The following is a 22,853-nucleotide window of genomic DNA, read 5'->3' as shown; positions in this document are numbered from 1 at the left end:
CGAGGAGAAACAAACTGCTTATAGGATGAAAATGCTCCCCACAGATGGATGTATACTTGTGTTGACTCACTGTGCCTTCCAGAATAACAAGATCAGCCAGGGAATGCCACGAAAGCGTTCCTCCGGCCTGGACCCTTCCGACGACTGCTGCTGGGTATTTGCTTTCAGATACGTAGGGTGGAACTTAAATAGTGGCAACACTGCTGTGGAGACACAACGCAATGGAATCTACTATTGTTGCTGATAGCACACCTTGTTGAAATACCTGCCTTACCTCCGAGCAAATGGGCTCGCCCGTCCCACGTCACCGGCGTGGGAAACAGTCACTTGTGAGCGAGCGGTCTAACGTAACGGTGTCACTATGTTTTCGAAACAGGAACAAGAGAGTCGGATCAAGATCGAATGTGCCAGAGGCACGACAGTGTCAGCACTACAATGTCATCAAGGTCTTCAAGAGGAGTGCGGGGAATCGGCATTGCCGTACAGAGCAGTGGCACGTTGGGTAAAACCCTTCTACGAAGGTCGGCAAACTGTGGCAGACATGCATCGGTCAGGTCGTCCTGGCATCTCTGAAGAAGAAGTGCATGCTGTTGCCGCGTCAGTGGGCAGTGATCGTTTCGTGAGCTCGCCCACGAAATCGGATTAGCTCATACGACTGTGCTTCGCATCTTGAAGGAACGCCTGGGCATGCGAAAAATTGCATCACGATGGGTTCCGCATGACTTGACAGAAATGCAGAAATGGATGCGTTAAGACGCTGCTCAGACGCACTTGGAGCGTTATGAGTGAGAAAGAGAGGCTTTCTTACGCCGTATCGCAACACTGGATGAGACATGGGCCACATCGTACGAGCCAAAACAGAAACGCCAATTCAACGAATGGCGCCATTATGAGTCGCCGCGAAAGTCGGAAGTGCGTCAGCATGGTGAAGGTTATGGTGATATTCGTGTGCGACTGTGATGGTGTTATCCTAACGCATTACGTTCCTCCACGGCAGACGGTCAATGCACAGTATTACTGTTCGTTTTTGGAGCATCACCTGCGACCAGCTTTGCGAAAGAAGCGGAAAGACTTTCTGCGCAACCCACCCATCATTTTGCATGACAGTGCGCGAGAGCATACAGCGCAAGCTGTGGCTGCTCTATTCGGTCGATGGAAAGTACTGTACCATCCACCAAACTCCCCGGTCTTAAGTCCTTGTGACTTTGATTTGATTCCGAAGATGAAGGAACCACTTCGTGGCATTCGCTTCAGAACTGTTCCAGAGATTCGTCAGGCAGTAGACCCCTCCATTTGCACAGAACAAGCTCTGCTAACGGTATACTACGCCTTCCACATCGTTGGCAACGGGTTCTACACAACGCAGGTGACTACTTTGAAGGACAGTAACAGGTACAAACATGTAACTATTTTTTATCGGTTATAAATAAATAGTTGCCACTATTTAAGCTCCAACCATCGTATTTCACGCAAATGGCTGTCTGCCTGTCATCTGAAACGGCCGTCTCCCACCGCTCGGTGAGCGATCAATTGCGGTACTGACATGCAAATTCCAGCGTTCATCGCCTATGAACAGCTGTCAGCATGGGCGCATGAACCAGGCACCTGCTGCGGAGTCCCATACATAGCATAGTTCGCTGTATAGTCATTGAGGACACACCGTTGGTAGCACCTTGGTTCAACAGTTGCACGCCTAATTTCCCGTAAACAGCCGTCGTTCACCCTTGTCCTCCATGGCCCGTGGTGCACCATAGTTGCCTCGGCGCCGATTTTGGGTAGCGCCATTTTACCACGCACGGTATACTTTAACGACGGCGACATGCCAAGTTTCGGAAATCCTTCGACCCTTGGCCCGAAAGGCAATGCTTGTGCCCTTTTGGGCGTCAGACATTTCGCTCCGTTTCCACATTACGACAACGACTGTACTATTTTCCGCGTCCCTAGCAATTCACCGTCGTCTCTTCACTGGGAGTACTGCCACCTTCCGTGAGTTGTCATTGCACGTTGGCGCTGAACATAAGCGGTGGTCATATTAATGTGACGATACCATGTGTACGTGTCTGATACACACACGCACTCATATACACACAATATTAATATTATGTTTGATGAAGTGATGAAGATTGTCGGCTGAGGACGTTCAGATGCACGGTTAGCACCGTTATAGAATAAGAAGTAAATGCTTAACTTAGTGAAAATGAATTCTTTCCTCATTAGCAATCTTCTTCAGACAATGACGTGTGGGTATGCATCAGGAATTTGAAACACTGTCTGGAAATGGCAATATATACAGTGGTTACATCAACATACACTGTGTTTAAAAGTGCCCCACATGTTCCTACAGGAGGCAGTACTGGGCAAATGGAAGGATAGTTCATTTAGCGATAAATATTTCCGGAAACCAATATCTGCTTACATATGGGGCAAACTGTCTCTTACGTAAAAGTACGCATTATAGACAGTGCTGCAGGTTGTTTACATAGAGTGGCTTATAAGGCGCTTGTTCGCCCGATTATTGAGTATTGTTCACCTGTCTGGGATTCCTATCAGGTAGAACTGATAGAGCAGACAGAGAAGATCTAACGAAGAGCGGCGCGTTTTGTCACGGGATCGTTTAGCTGGCGAGAGAGCGTTACGGAGATGCTAAACAAGCTCCACTGGCAGACGTTACGAGAGAGGCGTTGTGCATCACGGAGAGATTTACTACTGAAATTTCGGGACGGCACTTTTCAGGGGCTAGCACACTGGACTCGCATTCGGGAGGACGACGGTTCAATCCCGTGTCCGGCCATCCTGATTTAGGTTTTCCGTGATTTCCCTAAATCACTACAGGTAAATGCCGGGATGGTTCCTTCGTAAGGGCACTGCCGACTTCCTTCGCCGTCCTTTCCTAATCTGACGAGACCGATGACCTCGCTGTCTGGTCTCCTCCCCCAAGACAACCCACCCAACCCAACCGACTTTTTAGGAGGAGTCGAACAACATATTACTCCCCCCCCACATACATCTCGCGTATTGACCACGAGGAGGAAATTCGGGAGATTAGAACCAACACAGAGGCTTACCGACAATCATTCGCGATGCACTATTCGCGAGTGGAACAGGATTGGAGGGATCAAGTAGTGGTACCGAAAGTACCCGTCCGCCACACGCCATTGGGTAGCTTGCGGAATATGATATAGATGTAGAGATACATCCTGATATATTCCCCAGCCCTTGTTCGTAGTGTGATTCACGCATTCTTTCAAATACAACTGACTCTCTTCGGATAGCGTCACATGCGCTGGTCAGACGTCACGCTCCTGTAACATGTGCTCGTTCTCCATGGATTGAGCAAACACCAGTGCCTTTAAATGTCCCCATAGCCGGAAGTATCACGGATTCTGGTCCGGTGAACGAGGAGCCCACACTACCGAACCCCCCTCAAACAGTCCACCGCCCACGAAACGGTGAGGTGAAGTACTTGTTGCACAATCCTTAGGAAACGGCGTGGTGCCCCGTCGTGCATAAAACCACAGTAGTTGTCTTTTTGCGAATACGAGGTTTGTTCAAAGAAATCGGAAACTTTCACCACAAACTTTTTCTCCCTCACCTATTACTTATTGTGCATGGTCTCCTTCTAAATACTGTCCTCCACAATTGATACACCGCTCCCAACGCCGTTTCCACTTCCGGATGCAGTCTTGGTGCGCCCCTTGTTGCACCGTTTGCAAATTCTCTTTTATCCCGTGTATCGTTACAAATCTTCGTCCTTTCAATGCGGTTTTCAACTTTGGAAATAAAAAAAAGTCCGCCGGAGTCAGGTCTGGAGAGTACGGAGGATAAGGCAGCACGGTGATTTTCTTTTTTTGTACAATAGTCACGCACCAACAGGGAGGAATGTGCGGGTGCGTTATCATGATGCAAGAGCCATGAATATTCAGGCCGTTTCTGTCTCACATTTTCTCGCATGCGTCGCTACACGTCTCGATAGTACCATCGATTAACAGTTGCTCACTGTGGCACGAATTCTTTGATTAACTAATCCTTCATAGTCAAAGAAAATATCAGCATGGCTTTGACATTTGACCTGCCCTGACGGACTTTTTTTGGTCCATTGTGAAGATTGAGCCTTGGCCTCAACATCATAACTGTAGACCACGTTTCATCACGGGTTATAATTCTCTTCAGAAACGTCTCCTTCTCATTTGCGCGATCGAAAAGCTCTTCACAGATTGTGAGGCGAGGGTCTTTCTGGTTTTGACTCATGAACCGTGGGACGAACTTGGTGGCAGCACGATCCCTCCCAAGATATTGTGTCAGGATTACTTGACCTGATCCAACTGGAATGTCACACTCGTCTGCAATCTCTCGAGAGGTCAGTCTTCGATTGGCACACACCATTTCGTTGAAGTTCCTGATATGAGCGTCGTCGGTAGACGTAGAAGGGCGTTCTCAACGACAGTTATCCTTATTTTCCGTTGGGCCATTTTTAAACCGTATCAGCCACTCGTAGCACCGAGTGCGGATTGAGCATTCGCCACCGTAGGCTTCCTGTATCATGTGGTGTGTGTCTCTACAGGTTTTCTTGAGTTTCACGCAAAATTTAATGCAGACACGTTGCTCCTCTAACTCTACCATCTCGAAATTCGCAAACTGTGCGACGCAACATTGTACTCAATACAGCACTGAACAATAACTAACAGACATACAACAATGAAACTTCCGGGAGTTACACATTAAACACAGGCGTGCGCAGGGATGCCAACCGCATTTCGATCCAGCACACCACTGGCGCGAAATTACGAATGTTCCGAAAATGAACAGGCCTCGTATACTGCTGGTAATTCATCGCGCTACAATCGGCTATACGCTGCACCTGTTGATATGTTAAGTGTTATCACGGTACTCGGGATTGGGAGTTTTGTTAAATTCTATATATGCAGTGATTAATAAAAAAGTAAATACTGAATACTGCAATATTATTTACTCTGTTAAATATTGTGGGCTAACATGAGACTCTGAAATAACCCAGTACCACCATAACGTACGTACAGACATCGGCTATTCCGAAGTACGCACGAAATGACATTTTTTACACAGCGTGCGACTCAAAGCCTTCTAACAGATAGTTGCATGAGCGCTGCTATTATGGAGAGAAAATATGCGTGCTTTTACGCAAACTGTAATGATTAATTTGGTCCTCAGGGGCTACTGGTCATTACAAAGAAACTGAGATACATTTTATGCTTATTAAACGGAACATTTCTCTGTATTTACTATACGTTATCTGCAAGGCAAAAACAGGAGAATCTCATCTGCCGTTAAGCGGCCAATTTTAAACATACTGAATTCATTCAGTACGAAAACATTAAAGAATGGAATTTGTCTTTACTTTACTGGCATTGAAACTATTAAAATATCAAGACAGAGAAGTCTCACACATTTGCATTTAATATTACAGGCTGAATTTGTAATTAAAAAATATCGTCAGCGTAATGGCCGACCAAATGCTGCTAGGGAATCAAAGAGCTCCCCGCAATACGAAGTTCTGAAGTAGAGTTATACTAATTACAATTAATGGTGGCTATTATGGGAGGTGCTCACTACTTCAGTAACCAACAATTTATAACAACAATTGGACATATATTCTGATAAGAGACAGACTTACATTAAATATCAGACTGTGACACAATGGCGGCCTTCCGCCAGACGAAAAAAGCTAGGAAAAAAAATCTAACCCCAAAAACATTATCTCTGTTCTTCTTCTACATTACACAGATACTATAAACAAAACGCTATTTGTTAATTGCATCGCTGTTTGCGAGCTTTACAGGTAATAAACTACACTTTCTAGTATTTGATATTCATCGCGCACACGGACGCAGTCTTTCAATAATTTATAGGTTGCACGTAACTATTTTTAACACACAAAAAACCCTTTTAATTTTTCTCGAAATGTCAATTTATGTGACATTCCGTCACAGTGTATGGCACAATTCCCACCCATACATTGATACTGAAGCGATCCTGATGCCTCAGCTCTATGATTGTTCGAGGATTTCCGTCTGCCCGTAAGTATTTATTGTAGTAATTTATCACGAATCTACTGTGAGTCCGGCCTCATCTATAAATAAAATGCAGGCAGTCAACCGCGGATCTTCAACGGCCGATATACGAACAGGTATTGGTGTCCGGACCACTAATAAAACACTGGACTCGCATTCGGGAGGACGACGGTTCAATCCCGCGTCCGGCCATCCTGATTTAGGTTTTCCGTGATTTCCCTAAATCGCTCCAGGCAAATGCCGGGATGGTTCCTTTGAAAGGGCACGGCCGACTTCCTTCCCCATCCTTCCCGAATCCGATGAGGCCGATGACCTCGCTGTCTGATCTCCTTCCCCAAACAACCCAACCACAACCCAACCACTAATAAAAACAGGGATTACCCGGCCACAGTACTAACAAGTAAACGTTGGTAAACAATTCTATGCATGGATGTTGAAGGTGCTTCAATGAAAGCCTGCATCTCAGCTATTTAAGCCGGGAAATGGAGATGCAGTCAAAATTTTGAAACCATTAACTGTTATTGGATAACCCTCAAAACATTTATCGGTATATTCATTCATTTCCTTATGTGGGGAACAAGCTTTTCCTTTCTTGACGGGTGGTACCCGTGGTCTAGGGGTAGCGTCTTTGATTCATAATCAAAACTTCTTTGGTCCCGGGTTCGATACCCACCACTGCCTAAATTGTCCGCAGCTCGTGGTCGTGCGGTAGCGTTCTCGCTTCCCGCTCCCGGGTTCCCGGGTTCGATTCCCGGCGGGGTCAGGGATTTTCTCTGCCTCGTGATGACTGGGTGTTGTGTGATGTCCTTAGGTTAGTTACGTTTAAGTAGTTCTAAGTTCTAGGGGACTGATGACCATAGATGTTAAGTCCCATAGTGCTCAGAGCCATTTTGAACCTTTCTTGACCTTTCAGTATAGGTTGATCCACCATTTCCTCTTCTGCTTTCTTTCATTTCGACGACGATGAAGAGTGAGTAGGCGCTAATACATACAATGCGAAAACTAAATTTCTATCTGACGATAAAATGTACAATGTTGTTCTCTTGTAGTTGCTACTCCGGTGTCTGTTTGACCGTACTGCTAATCCCAGACAGTCTGGCCGCTGCACCTAAAGATACTCCTGACGCACTCTTTTCATCGTAAATCCCGCTGGAAAATTCGCACTTGCCGTACCGTCACAGCAGAGAACTGCGTGCCTCCACAATGCTTAGCCACAGGGTTGAGAACAGTTTTAGTTTTAGTGAACAGTATATCTTTGTTTTCTGTCCACTCAGATTTCAATCACTCAAGTAAACTCTGTGTGGCTTCTGTAGTTAAATTCATATAAATTTTCTGAATAATTAAGGAAACGGCAAGCTGTAGCGGCCTGCCGTTCACTTAGTGTGCAGTCTGTACGTAAGAGAGCGCCAAGTGCACTTGCGAAGAGAAAGTAGTTCCAACAGAAATCGCGGAGTGGCGCTGGCATTCAGACGGTAGCTTTCTTGCTGCAGTCTACGCTGCGATTATTTGTAGTTTTTCCGATGTGGTATATCATAGGTTTCTTCCTTTTTATCATTTTGACTCCTCTTAAAACTAGCTTCACAGAGTGGTATAGCAAATAGAGAAACGGCATCTGAATCAATGACTGGATACTTAACGACACGAAATAGGCCACATCGTCCACACATTCATTTCTGCAAAAATGACTGTGGACGATGTGGCCTACTCTACACCTTATTTAAGATCTATGTGACGATGCCGCGCTGAGTATATTTATATGTTTTGACGATGCCATTACGGCCTTATCACTTTAGGACATGGTGTAGAAAAGACCTGAGAATGGTCATTACTGAGTGAAACCGGTCATCGTCAAAAAAATTGATATTGTGATCAAAGACTGGAATAAATAAAATTTGCTGCTTAAATGTCTTTATTTCTTTGTTATCCAATCTTGATCAAAAATAGCCTGTACAGAGCCCCTAGCTAAGATTGAGTTACTAACTCCCCATAGAACTCCGTCTAGAAGTTTTGCAGACTGGCGTGTTCAGTCAGTCAGTCAGAAAGACAGACGGACAAAAAAATTGTGGTGAAACTTTGAATCACGATATCTTTTTCGTCTGTGATCCGATTTTGTTGAACTAAAGCCTGTACGGTGCCCAAACTATGCACTATTTACCTGCGAAAAACTCCTGAAAATTCGTCTGTTGGGTTTAGAGATTTAGCGCGTTCAAAGAGGGACGGATACGACGGTTGTACATATTTTATTATTAGTATAGATGATGGCGACGGTCATCTCCACAGACCTCGAAGTTGACGGGAGTCCCTCCCCCCTAGCCTTCCTTTCCATTCTTTAGGAAGTGACGGGATAGCCGCCGGCTTCTTCGGGCTGGGTAACAAAAGGGAAGCGGCCGTGGCCGGCAGAATGACTTTCCTTCCCCAGGTCAGCAACGTCACCAGCAGATCCCGCGAATCTCCGAAGGTCAGCGACGAGCAGAGGTACACAACCACAATGAACTACAGAGTGCAGTTTCCTCTATAACAACTATGCGCAGACCCGTTAACCAGGGGGCCTTCTTCCGAGTGGATTATAAGTAGTCTGGCGATCGCTGCACCGGGTCTCCGAATATTAGCAGAAACAAGGGCGTGAACTGATGCCATTTTGTCTGTTCTTTACTGCAAAAAAGTTTCGCAGTCGTAGTGTTTTACTAATACTATTTGGTACTAGTACTGTCTCAGAGACCATAAGCGTAACATACTCACGTAATTTGAAATATTTCAATTAATAACGCATGTTGACACATTTACTTAATGAAATGCGAATTTAGTTCTTCAAGAATGTTTGCTGCAGGCGAGTGTGATGAGTCCCTTTAGAGCGTATTTTTTGGTTGTAGTTGTATGCTGATATCGAAGGGAGAGGTTAAAAACCTTGTACTCACAGCCTACTCCTTTTGAATAGCACCACGAGTCGCACCAAGCTTAACGCTCCATTCTAGTGATGGTAATCACTGCAAGTAAAACAGCGCGGATGTGTGGCGTTTAATTAATGATTTTCGTGTGCAGTCTGGTGATGAGGAAGGAACTGTACATTGTTACTTTACCGGCGAAATTCCACGGATGAATTTATCTTCTACTGAACTCTCGTACTTTTAAAGCCAACAGAAACAAACTAGAAACGACACAAACATGTTTCGTTTTTTTTTTCTAAACGTACTTGTAAAAAGGTTCTTGAACCTAGGTTCTCAAACCTGTTCCAACTGACAGCCATCACATGCTACACGCAAGCGAAGATTTTCCGCGAAGTTTTTCGTAACTTTCCGCAGTATATCCTGAGCAATGGCTGCGATTTATTCTCTTATTGCCCTCTCAAGTTATTGGATGGTTTGAAACCGATGTTGTAAACCTTAGTTTTAATTTAACGCCGTCCGCCCCGATAGCTGCGTGCTCAGCGCGACAGAATGCCGTGCAAAGGGACCCGGGATCGATTTCAGGCTGGGTCGGAGATTTTCTCCGCTCAGGGACTGGATGTTGTGTTGTCCTCATCATCATCTCATCCCTATCGACACGCAAGTCGCCGAAATGGCGTCAACTCAAAAGACTTGGATCAGGCGAACGGTACACCCTAGCCACACGACATTTCATTTCATTTAACGCCAAAACAAATAAAAATATTAGAGTCCCTGATTTCATCTACATGTTCATGATTACTCTCCAATTCACAATTAAATGCCTAGCAGACGGTTCATCGAACCATCTTCAAGTTATATCTTTCTGCCGTTGCACTCTCGAACAGCGCGCGGGAGAACGAACACTTAAACCTTTCCGTGCGAGCTTTCGCAGGAGAATGTCTTCAATAGCTGCTCCCAGCAGCCTACGTGCGTGGCGCGCTGCTCGTTTGGAGGTTGGGTTGGGCTGTTTGGGGGAGGAGACCAGACAGCGAGGTCGTCGGTCTCATCGGATTAGGGAAGGATGGGGAAGGAAGTCGGCCGTGTCCTTTCAAAGGAACCATCCCGGTATTTGCCAGGGGCGATTTAGGGAAATCACGGAAAACCTAAATCAGGATGGCCGGACGCGGGACTGAACCGTCGTCCTTCCGAATGCAGATTTCGAGCCGCCGTTCTACTGGATGACGACCATCGACCTAGTGCACCAAAAATTTGATTCACCCGAAGAGCTGACACGTTCCATTGATCCGCGGCCGAATCCCAATGATCCCAATGATCCCGAGCCCACTGAAATCATAATTGATGATGTCGTTGGGTCAATATGTGACCGCGTAGGGGTGTTCTGCTCCGGAGTCCCAAGTTCAACAATGTACAATCTGCGATGAACGCACCAGCATTTTGCTCTTTCGTCAGAGATGGCAAAGATCAGCATCTATCCTAATTTACAGAACAGACAAGCCTCCGAAACCCACGTTCTGTAAAGAGTCGTTAACGTCCAACCATATAGCGTCCAGTTGTCGTTTCACTGGCCTACTTCTTTCCGTAGACGCTCACGACAGCAGCACGTGAACATTCGATCAGCTCCGCCGTTTTCGAGGTACTCGTTCAAAGGCTCTGCGTAATAATAATCTGCACTTTCTCAGAGTCCCTTATCTCAATGTATTTCCCCATTTGCAGCCCATATCTTCGCCAGGGTGATTCACTGTCCGCATCTGCTGTGCTTACATACTGTTGTTACTGCGTCACGTGCCCGCAACGCGCCAGGCGGCGGCTTCCAACATCGCGGTGGGCAGTGGTCATAATGTTCTGGCTTATCAATGTAACTGTGCGTGTCAGAAGGCCAGAATCGTGCTACAGTGGTCTGAAGAACATAATAGCGGACTTACGACATAATGGGCACCGAAGTCTCCTGATTGATCGGAGCCCGGTGGAAAATACCTGGGACGCTATGGGGCGCCAGCTGCGTAATTTAAGGAAATTTCGCGGCCGTTGCGTAGACGTGTGATACCGCATACCTTCGGAAAACTACCAGGGACTGGTCGCAGAATCACCGCTATATTATGTTGCAAAGGTAGACCGACACGCACCTAGGTAGACTGTCATAGTGTTTTGACTCAGCAGTATATGCGATTGTCTTCGTGTAGAACACTCTGCAAAATTCAAATGTGTGTGAAATCTTATGGGACTTAACTGCTAAGGTCATCGCCGATCGGTGTGGCCGAGCGGTTCTAGGCGCTTCAGCCTGGAACCGCGCGACCGCTACGGTCGCAGGTTCGAATCCTGCCTCGGGCATGGATGTGTGTGATGTCCTTAGGTTAGCTAGGTTTAAGTAGATCTAAGTTCTAGGGGACTGATGACCTCAGATGTTGAGTCCCATAGTGCTCAGAGCCATTTGAACCATTTTGCTAAGGTCATCAGTCCCTAAGCTTTCACACTACTTAACCTAAATTATCCTAAGGACAAACACACACACACCCATGCACGAGGGAGGACTCGAACCTCCGCCAGGACCAACCGAACACGCTGCAGATTACTCGACGGACCCCTTGACAGCTGCGATGTTTTTTGGATTTCTGGATCGACTAGAATGACCAGATTGTTTCCTTAGTAACTTAGGTCCAGTTTTCCTTGGATTTAGAACCCGTCTCTGTATTGAGTCTCCATTTGACACGGCCAGGTTAGGATTGTTACGGATGCTCTTCTGAATCAATCTTTGAATCACGTTCCTCCATTCAGTGTTACTGAAGAGTGATATAGTCCGATAATCCCATTGTTCTCTTGGCCATGACATTTTGCTAGCGGGAAACCTTATCAGTTACCAAGGGGATAGGACGTCACCCTGCCTGCTTTACGTCCATCTTCGCTAAGTCTGTAACGTAACGAAATATGGGAGTCTATTCGGCCTCGCCCTTACCTTTGGGACCTGGGGCACCTACATAAAGATTGCGAACAGCTAATCGGCGGTGTCGTGTATGCGTTACTGCGGAACCGATTTACGGTGGAAAAAGTTAGTTCCAGTTTTGACCATCGCGTGGAAGTCTGGCCTTTGTATGCAAGAAAAACGTACAGAATTTCCATGTTTAATGTGTTAGGATCAGGATATCGGCAGAAAAAGTCGAACAAGTGTGAAAGGCAAAACCTTGATTTTGTTAATAACCGAGGCTTACACAGTTTGTTCAATATGAGTACCGGAAACATCGACGAAATGCTGCATCCGTAAAACGACGTGACCGGCAGCGCCAGATTTGCACCTGGTGGTGAAAATTGGAACTAATTTTTTCAGCTTAAAGCGGTCCCTCATTAACTTATTAGCATATCTACCAAGTTTCGCTGCCATACGGTAATTACAGCCCATACCCGACATCGGTGAGTAGCCGCACCTCAATCATAACCTCCTGGTACATTGCTTGTAATTTAAGGTGAAGGGAATACCAGCCGGGCAGGGGTGAAACAGATGTAGCAGAGATTGAAACAGCGCACAGAAGACGTGAAAGAGCGATGGGAGTAATGTTGATTGCTGCCTCAACCACAGCCCATCGCCAGACAGACTAGACAATATTACGGTGCGTGGGTGTTACACTTCGGAGATTGAACTTCCGGAGGTCTGTCTAACAACTAAGGGCTAGGAGGAAGACATATTAACTGCTATTCACGCCGAATTTAGACGCATGTCCTAGAGCTCAAATTACAAATCCCTTTCTGTTCCACTTCATTACGCTTTTCATTTATTATTAAGCCACTTCATGCACATACTAAGGTGGTTCCCATATTGAGGCAACTGCCATTGGCCGAGCGGTTCTAGGCGCTTCAGTCTGGAACCGCGCGACCGCTACTGTCACCGGTTCGAATCCTGCCTCGGGCATCGATGTGTGTGGTGTCCTGAGGTTAGTTAGATTTAAGTAGTTCTGAGTTCTAGGGGACTGATGACCTCAGATGTTAAGTCCCATAGTGCTCAGAGCCAACTGCCATTTCCTTTCCGTGTCCCTGTTCAACTGAACTAGTTCTACCTTGCTAATAACTTCAGTAACGAGTAGTGACTTCGTGGCAGATCACACGACACGACATTTCGTCGTTTATCAGCGTATTTAGGGTGTTGTAAGTAACAATCTAAAACAGCTTGCATCCACAATTCCAGTGTAGTGATTTGTTCAGTCCTTGAGCGTATAAATCTGGTGATACCTCTCATTGGAAGCTGGGAGGATGGAGGGCGGAACAACGGCGTGGTTATCAATTATTAATACTCATTCTACAGAAAATATCTACTCACCTTCGTCTACAGTCCAGTCCACAAGCCTACCCTGTTAGAAAACGAACAATCTATTTCGACTGGAAAAGTTGTAGTGTAACCAATCGCATCATTCGTGTCTAGAGGTTGCAACAAATGTTTTGTAGTTTCAAGATTACACACACACACACACACACACACACACACACACACACACACACACACACACACACACACACACACACACAGGGAGGGGGAGGGAGAGAGAGAGAGAGAGGGAGGGAGAGAGAGAGAGAGAGAGAGAGAGTCAAAGTCACTTGCATTAGCCAGTTCATGGTAATACATCGAACCCGTTAGAAAGAGATTACAAAACGTACTGACTGTGACAAATGCTCGCTCAGATATTCCACAACACGACTGGACATTTGGACATTCAGGTTCCGGTCTCGATTTGCACAAAACATCACGCACATTTTAGTTTATTCAAAAGTTACAGTTTCTGCATGAAAATCGAAATTTCGCGTGTTTGTCTCTCACACAAACATGGTCGCGCTCACATTGTGGCACTCCACAGTCAAGTTTAACTCATAATTCCGCAAAATCATGACTTCTCTTAAGGGCTCTAATACAAGCGTCCCAACTCAATAAAGGCTGAGCTGCAACTGCCCTATACGTCACAAATCAGTTCATAAGTTCACAAAACACGCGTGAAAGTACCGCCCTGCGACTGTCTGATAGATATCACAGCCAATCCGATATCAGTACTAAACCCACGCTACCCCGCGTCTTTTACATTTAACCAATCACAGCCTAACAGCTTTTATGAATAATTCATTAAATAAGCAAATTTAAAAAATACGCAGATAACAAGATGGCTATCTCGTCAAATAATTGAATAATAGTAAGATATTTCTTGTTTTCTCAGTATCAGTACAATAAACTGGCTAGTGGCATTTTTGAAATTTCCCATGATACTATGATTCACTCTACATCCACAGTTCTCACGCTAAGCAAGATTAATAGACATGATAATGTCCATTGATTATATTATTTCACATCCACACCTGCATTCACAGTAATAACTAAATTTAATAAATCAATAGTAATTAATAGATGACGTAATATTCACAGAGGATACAGTACAGTTTCCAAAAGAAATTATTTTCACTGCTAAGAATTTTATGGTGCGTAAGATGCTGACACCTTTCAGGAACAGCCATAACTACTTGCAGCTAGCTGTTTGATCTGATCGTAAGTCTATTACGACATACTCATGACTCATCCCTGCGGGAAGCTGGTCACTCGTATTAATTGCTATAGGCGCGACGTGATGTAACGGTGCTACGTCTCTGGGGAGAGTGGCGGGGTAGGGGGTTGGGAGGGGGAAGAGAAATGAGGGGATATTGGCCAAGAAACTGCAAGATTCTTTTAGGATTATACAGCCGTGGGTGAGGCAGGCGCGACAAAATTCATCCATTTGGTGAGTAAGATGTATGAGACAGGCGAAATGCCCTCAGACTTCAAGGAGAATGTAATAATTCCAATCTCAAAGAAAGCAGGTGTTGACAGATGTGAAAATTACCCAACTATCAGTTTAATAAGTCACCGTTGCAAAATAATAAAACGAATTCTTCACAGACGAATGGAAAAACTGGTAGAAGCCGACCTCGGGAAAGATCAGTTTGGATTCCGTAGAAACGTTGGAACACGCGAGGCAATACTGACACAACGACATATCTTAGACGATAGGTTAAGGAAAGGCAGACCTGCATTTCTAGCATTTATATGGTTCAAATGGCTCTGAGCACTATGGGACTTAACACCTGTGGTCATCAGTCCCCTAGAACTTAGAAATACTTAAACTTAACTAACCTAAGGACATCACACACATCCATGCCCGAGGCAGGATTCGAACCTGCGACTGTAGCAGTCGCTCTAGCATTTATAGACTTCGAGAAAGCGTTTGACCATGTTGAATGAAATACTCTCTTTCACATTCTGAAGGTGGCAGGGGTAAAATACAGGGAGCGAAAGGCTGTTTTTGAATTTGTACAGAAACCAAATGGCAGGTATAAGAGTCCAGGGACACGAAATGGAAGCAGTGATTGAGAAGAGAGTGAGACAGGATTGCAGCCTATCCCCGATATTATTCAGTTTGTATATTGAGAAAGCAGTAAAGGAAACAAAAGAAAAACTTGGAGTAGGAATTAAAATTCACTGAGAAGAAATAAAAACTTTGAGGTTTGGCGACGACATATAATTCTGTCAGAGATAGCAAAGGACCTGGAAGAGCAGCTGAACGGAATGGACAGTGTCTTGAAAGGAGGATACAAGATGACCATCAAAAAAAGCAAAACGAGGATAATGGAATGTAGCCGAATTAAATCGGGTGATGCTGAGGGAATTAGATTAGGAAATGAGACACTTGAAGTAGTATGAGTTTTGCTACCTAGGAAGCAAAATAACTGATGATGGTCGAAGTAGCGAGGATGTAAAATGTAGACTGGCTATGGCAAAGAAAGCGTTTCTGGAGAAATTTGCTTACATCGAGTATAGATTTAATCGTCAGGAAGTCGTTTCTGAAAGTATTTGTATGGAGTGTAGCTGAGTACGGAAGTAAAACATGGACGATAAACAGTTTAGACAAGAAGAGAATAGAAACTTCCGAAATGTGGTGCTACAGAAGAATACTGAAGATTAGATGGTTTAGGTCACGTAACTAATGAGGAGGTGCTGAACAGAATTAGGGAGAAGAGGCACAACTTGACTAGAAGAAGAGATCGGTTGGTAGGACACGTTCTGAGACATCAAGGGATCACCAATTTAATATGTGAAGGAAGCGTGGGGGGTAAAAATCGTAGAGGGAGGCCAAGAGATGAATACAAGCAGATTCAAAAGGATGGAGGTTGCAGTAGTTACTCGGGGATGAAAAGGTTTGCACAGCATAGAGTAGCGTGGGAGAGCTGCATTAAACCGGTCTCTGGACTGAAAACAACAACAACAACAAATGGTTCAAATGGCTCTGAGCACTATGGGACTCAACTGCTGTGGTCATAAGTCCCCTAGAACTTAGAACTACTTAAACCTATCTAACCTAAGGACATCACACACATCCTTGCCCGAGGCAGGATTCGAACCTGCGACCGTAGCAGTCGTGCGGTTCCGGACTGCGCGCCTAGAACCGCTAGACCACCGCGGCCGGCTCAGATTTAAATTTTTCGTGGTTTCCCTAAATCGCTTAAAGCACACGACGGGATGGTTGTTTTGAATAAGACATCGACAGTTTCCTTCCGTCAATCCGAGGCTCTGTGTTCCGTCTCTAACCACGTCGCTGAGCACTAATCTAATTTCCTTCTTTGAGTTTTTCCTCTTTTTTTTAACATATCGTAACGGAATGCGTCAGTGTACGGACTTACGCCATTAATTACGGGGATCACTCAGTGAAACGGGACCCGCTGGAGTACAAACCGTCTTTCGCGTTTCACCGCGACGACTCGCGTGTGGTCGTAATTCTCTACATATTGTTACATCATATAACAGTCGCCACTCTCAACACACACGTTAAGTAGTAGTTGTTGCACCGGCTTCCGGATATGTAATAAAGGAAAATAATACAGGAAGCCTGGCTGTTAAAACGAGAGGGAGAGGTGTCAAAACAGCGGTGTTCCATCACCACGTTCAGGTTTATGTAGCACTGCAATACTGAGGTTCTGTTGTGCATTTTTCGCTAAATTATGAAAACCAAGACGCCCAGTGAATGTATAAAAGTAGAGGTTTTCTTCTCTGGTGAAGTGGAACATTAATTTTTTTTTTTCTTTCAAACTTGAAGAAGAGTTTGTGTGTGGAGGGGGGGGGGAGTCTTTACGCACATCGTGAATATTCTCGCTTACATATTTTTGTCACTAACACACGTCGAACGGAGATTTATCTTTCTAAATATCAACTACTTGTGTCACATGATATTTTAAACAAAAGAGTTTGACAAATATGAAAACATTTTTTCTCCATAGGATATATTTGCCCTGGATATAACTACTCCTACACCAAAAATAAAACACCCGCTAGCACCTTTTTAGTACTGCTTTTGTGTAATATCCAGGTCACTGATGAAACCTTCTCTGTTTGTCATCTGAGTAGCAGTGTCGCCCTTAAGCAAAGTTTCAAGTTTCCCACTCGTCATCGTTGGGCAAGAATGGTATCAAACTTTTTGAAATGTGTCTTCAAGACGACACTGTCACTCGGATGATAATGCGACTGGAATTTTTCGAGAGAACCGCCAACTTCATATCCAAATTCTTCTTCCCTCATTCAGGGAGCAGCACGCCCAATTACGGATACAGTTCATGAAAAATCTGTTTCTCCAGAATGGAAAGTAAATTTCGGCTTGAATTTCTAAGTACATTCTGACTAAATATATGCTTCCTGATTGAGTTATTGTGTGTTTTATCCAAAACCGTACTGAATACTTGAATAAGAGCAAATTTAAATTAAATAACAAAGGACGCTTCATTTCGGATAGTGCAGTTACCTAATTTCGTAATCTAAATTATTTAGCTTAAAGCTGATAACGGAAATCCTTTCATTTACTCCGTAAAATATTTGATTCATACGTAGATTTAGGGGTGTCATAATGAAATGTAATTTGCAGCAATGCCATCCTTAATGTGACAGTACTACAGAATGGAAAGTAAATGAAACAAAATACTGTATAAATTGCGCACAAGCCTATCACAGCTGTTGTTTCTGCACAATCGTTTGGCCGGCCGCGGGGGCCGAGCGGTTCTAGGCGCTTCAGTCCGGAACCGCGCGACTGCTACGGTCGCAGGTTCGAATCCTGAATGGATGTGTATGACGTCCTTAGGTTAGTTAGGTTTAAGTAGTTCTAAGTTCTAGGGGACTGATGACATCAGAAATTAAGTGCTATTCGAGACGGAAACGGCAGAGAAATATCCTGAGAGTTGTTCGATGAAGCTTCTGCCAAACACTTAAGTATGGATTGAAGAGATGTAGATCTAGATGACGAATATACAGACAAACCACCACAGGTAAAATATTATTTTGTTTATTACTAGTTTCGCTCATAAGACGCGATCATATTCACATATTCATAGCACGATAGTCGTGTTTTATCATTACTTTCACTGCAGAATGGAACCACAAAGTGGCACATGCTAAATTCAGATAGTGTAAAAATGAAAAAGGTGGCTGCCACATAGACACCTTTACCTTCCGCTTTGGGATCCAACTGCGACGCGGCACAATTTTTGGGCTTAGATTCCGGCACTTACTTGACCATTTCCGACAGTATCCGAAATTGGGAACTTACCTGAAAATGAGGCATTTTATCTAACTTCCTTCAATTTCGAATTACTAGCAATATGTCTCTTCTCGAGACTCCGTAGGCAACGGTGTTGGCGTCTTCAGGCTGTACGGATGATTACAAGGCATGTGGTGTATGGTGCAGCCAGTCACACACGGGCGATATTTATGTCGTGCCTGGTACCCAGGACGGCAATTTAGGGTGCGTGGGAAGGGGGGGGGGGGAGGGGAACGGGAACGTAGCTAAACGACAAACGACGCGTGTGCCAGGTGTGCACGGAAGGTGATGCGGAGAATACGATATGCAGAGAGCGGTAGAATTTGGGAGAACTAGGAATCCAGTCAGCTTTAGTATAGGCAAGAAGAGATCTCAAGGTTTTTGAGGGCTACAATGGAGACAGAAGGGCGTACCGTTCATTTCGTGACCAGTTAGGAGTTTATTCTCTGCTGTAGCAAGTCATCCTTGTGAACTAATACATCGACCAATTTTAATAGTAATACGAAAGTTGGAACTTTAATAGTGACAACTATTTGTTTACAGCTCGTACAAAATAGATACGTGTTTTAAAGTTTTACTGACCTTCAAAGTAGTCACCGGCATAGTGTATAACCCGTTGCCAGCGATGTGGAAGTCGTAGGGTACTCTTAGCAGTGCCAGTTGTGTTGACAGTTCGAGCGGTGTTGCCCGACGAATTTGTAGCAGTTCTGAAGCAAATGCCGTGAAGTGTTTCGTTCAGTTTAGAAATCGAGTTGAACTCACTAGGGCTAAAGTCAGGGGAGTGCAGTAGGTGGTGTAGCACTTAGCAGCCCCATCAGTCAAACAAATCAGTAACAGCTTGCACTGTACGTGCTTGAGCATTGTCCTGCAAAATGATGGTCAGGTCCTGCAGAAAGTGTCATCACTTCTGTCTCTATGCTGATCATTTTTGGAACACAACCTACGATCAGCTTACAGACAGAAGTGATGACACTTTCTGCAGGACCTTACCACTATTTTGCAGGACAATGCTCAAGCACGTACAGTGCAAGCTGTTACTGATTTGTTTGACTGATGGGGCTGCTAAGTGCTATACCACCTACTGCACTCCCCTGACTTAAGCCCTCGTGAGTTCAACTCGATTTCGAAACTGAAGGAAACACTTGACGGCATTCGTTTCAAATCTGCTACAAATTCGTCGGACAACAGACCGCGCCGCTCGAACTGTGAACACAACTGGCACTGCTAAGAGTATCCTACGACTTCCACATCGCTGGCAACGGGTTATAAACAATGCTGATGACTACTTTCAAGGTTAGTAAAACTTTGAAACGCGTATCTATTTTGTACGAGCTGTAAATAAATAGTTGTCACTAGTAAAGTTCCAACCCTCGTATCTGATGGAGAACTGATAAGTATATGTGTGGAGCTTAAAGATCATCGCCAGACCGAGGAGAAAGTGTGCCATTTGGTCTCTCTCACGTCGTAGGTCTCAGTACTGAAGCACATTTAGGCTAGAAATGAAGTGAGTGCATAGTGTGTGTTTGGACCCATCCAGACACCAGATGGGCGAACGTTTTCTCGTGTTTGGAGCGCAATACGCAGATGAGTGCCACAGAGGCAGCAGACTGGGGAATGCGGAAAGAGCGGACAAGGCCGGCCGGCGTTACTCAACGTGATGACTGGCAGTCTGTCTGTGGCCCACATGAAGCTCTCTCGACACACATTCGGCATGCCAGCCAGACGCGTTCGCTTTCACTGATGGTTCTGATGAGCCGGCTCCTACTCTCAGCTCCTCTGCAGCAGCTTCCAGGCACTGTCGCCTACGTTACGCGGCGCACGTTTTTCTACAGAGTTCTCCTCCTTCACTTTGTGTACCTTAGAAAATGTTACAATGTGATGTTCTTGTGACAGGATCTTCACAAACATCTGCTATACATCACTGTACTGATTGCAGGAATAATGTCAGAGGGCCAATCAGGACAGCCATACTTCCGCTACGATGTAATAATAAAACGGTGAAATAGAGCTGCCAAACAATACACTGAGGTTACAAAGGCTGCGGAATACCTCATAATACCGTGTAGGTTGGGTTGTTTGGGGAAGGAGACCAGACACTGAGGTCATCGGTCTCATCGGATGAGGGTAGGATGGGGAAGGAAGTCGGCCGTGCCCTTTCAGAGGAACCATCCCGGTATTTGCCTGGAGTGAATTAGGGAAATCACGGAAAACCTAAATCAGGATGGCCGGACGCGGGATTGAACCGTCGTCCTCCCGAATGCGAGTCCAGTGTTACCGTGTAGGGACCGCTCTTCGCCGGCGTAGCGCAGCAACACGACGTGGCATAGACTCAACGAGTCGTTGTAAGTCTCCTGCAGGAAAATTAAGTCATACTCCCTCTAAAGCCGTCCATAATTGCGAAAGTGCTGTTGGTACGGGATTTCGTGCACGAACTGACCTCTCAATTATGTCCCATAAATGTTCGATGGGATTCATGTTGGACGATCTGGGTGGCCAAATCATTCACTGGTACTGTCCAGAATGTTCCCCAAACCAGTCGCGAACGACTGCGCCCCGGTGACTTGGAGCATTGTCATCAATAAAAATTCCATCGTTGTTTGGGAACATGAAGTCCATGAACAGCTGCAGATGGTCAATGATCAGTGCAGTTCTAGCAGAGGACACAGTCCATTCCACGTAAATACAGCCCACACTGTTAAGGAGCCACCACCAGCTTGCACAGAGCTTGGTTGACAACTTGGGTCTGCGTCCGGCCTTTCTGATTTAGGTTTTCCGTGATTTCCCCAAATCACTCCAGGCAAATGCCGGGATGGTTCCTTTGAAACGACACGGCTGACTTCTTTCCTCGTCCTTCCCAAATCCGATGAGACCGATGACCTCGCTGTCTGGTCTTCTCCCCCAAACAATCCCAACAACTTGGGTCTGTGGCTTCGCGGGTGGTCTGCGCCGCACTTGAACCCTACTATCAGCACTTACCAACTGAAATTGGGACCTGACCAGACCACGGATTTCTAGTCGCCTAGGGCCCAACCCCATATCGTGCACGAGCTCAAGAGAGGCGTTGCAGGCGATGTCGTTGGCAGAGGCACTCTCCACGGTCGTCTGCTGCCGTATCCCATTAACGGCAAATTCTCCGCACTGTTCTAACGGATACGTCCGTCGAACGTCCCACATTTATTTCTGCGATCGTTTCACGCAGTGTTGCTTGTGTGTTAGCCCTGACGATTCCACGGAAACGCCGCTGCTCTCGGTCGTTAAGCGAAGGAACGCGATCACTGCGTTGTCCGTTGTGAGAGTTAATGCCAAAAATTTGGTAATTCTCGATACACTCTTGAAACTGTGTATCTCAGAATATTGAATTCTCTAACAATTTCCGAAATGGGATGTCATGCGTCTAGCTCCAGCTACCATTCCGCATTCAAAGTCTGTGTGGCCATAATAACTTCGGCAATCTCTCCACTTGAATCACCTGAGTACAGCCGGCCGGTGTGACCCAGCGGTTCTAGGCGCTACAGTCTGGAACCGCGCGACCTCTACGGTCGCAGGTTCGAATCCTGCCTCGGGCATGGACGTGTGTGATGTTCTTAGGTTAGATAGGTTTAAGTACTAAGTTCTATGGGACTGATGACCTCAGATGTTAAGTCCCATAGTGCTCAGAGCCATTTGAATTTGAACCTGAATACAAATGACAGCTCCGGCTATGCACTGCTCTTTTTATACCTTGTGTGCGCGATACTACCGCCATCTGTATATCGCTGTCCCATGACCTTTGTCACCTTACTGTACACCCCAATGAGGACCAATTGTTAACTTTGAGTCATCTCGAAATTGTTATTAGTAACTAAGGATGGGAGGATCTACGTGAGGCATATCGCACTTTAACACAGAGATATGAAGAAGCGAGGTGCAGAGTTACTCATCTCCTTAGTTTTTATTTGAGGTTTTGTTCAATGGTCATGGACATTCATTACGATGTATTAGTGGTGGAAATGCATGTAAGTGCTGCTACATCATCTGCCCTCGAACTTTCTGCGAGGAAGCATCACATTAACCTTTGGGCACAGTGAGAACAAGGACATCGCACCACCGCATTTCGAGATAGACGTGCAAACCAATCTTGAAAAAGAGAAAAAATAAAAATAAAATCACTCCCAAGAGTACTTCGCGCAAGAAAGTGCAAATGAATACCGACCGTCCTCATATTCTTTGGATTTAACACTGTAACATTTCTAACAAATGAGGAATTCTATAGTATGTTGTCAATTGCTGAGAACAGGCTGCACTAGTAGATTATTGTTGTGGTCTTCAGAGAGTGTTATGATGCAGCTCTCCATGCTGCTCTG

The sequence above is a fragment of the Schistocerca piceifrons genome, chromosome 2, assembly GCF_021461385.2.
Source record: "Schistocerca piceifrons isolate TAMUIC-IGC-003096 chromosome 2, iqSchPice1.1, whole genome shotgun sequence".
Taxonomy (NCBI): Eukaryota; Metazoa; Arthropoda; class Insecta; order Orthoptera; family Acrididae; genus Schistocerca; species Schistocerca piceifrons.
This window is presented reverse-complemented; position numbering follows the sequence as displayed.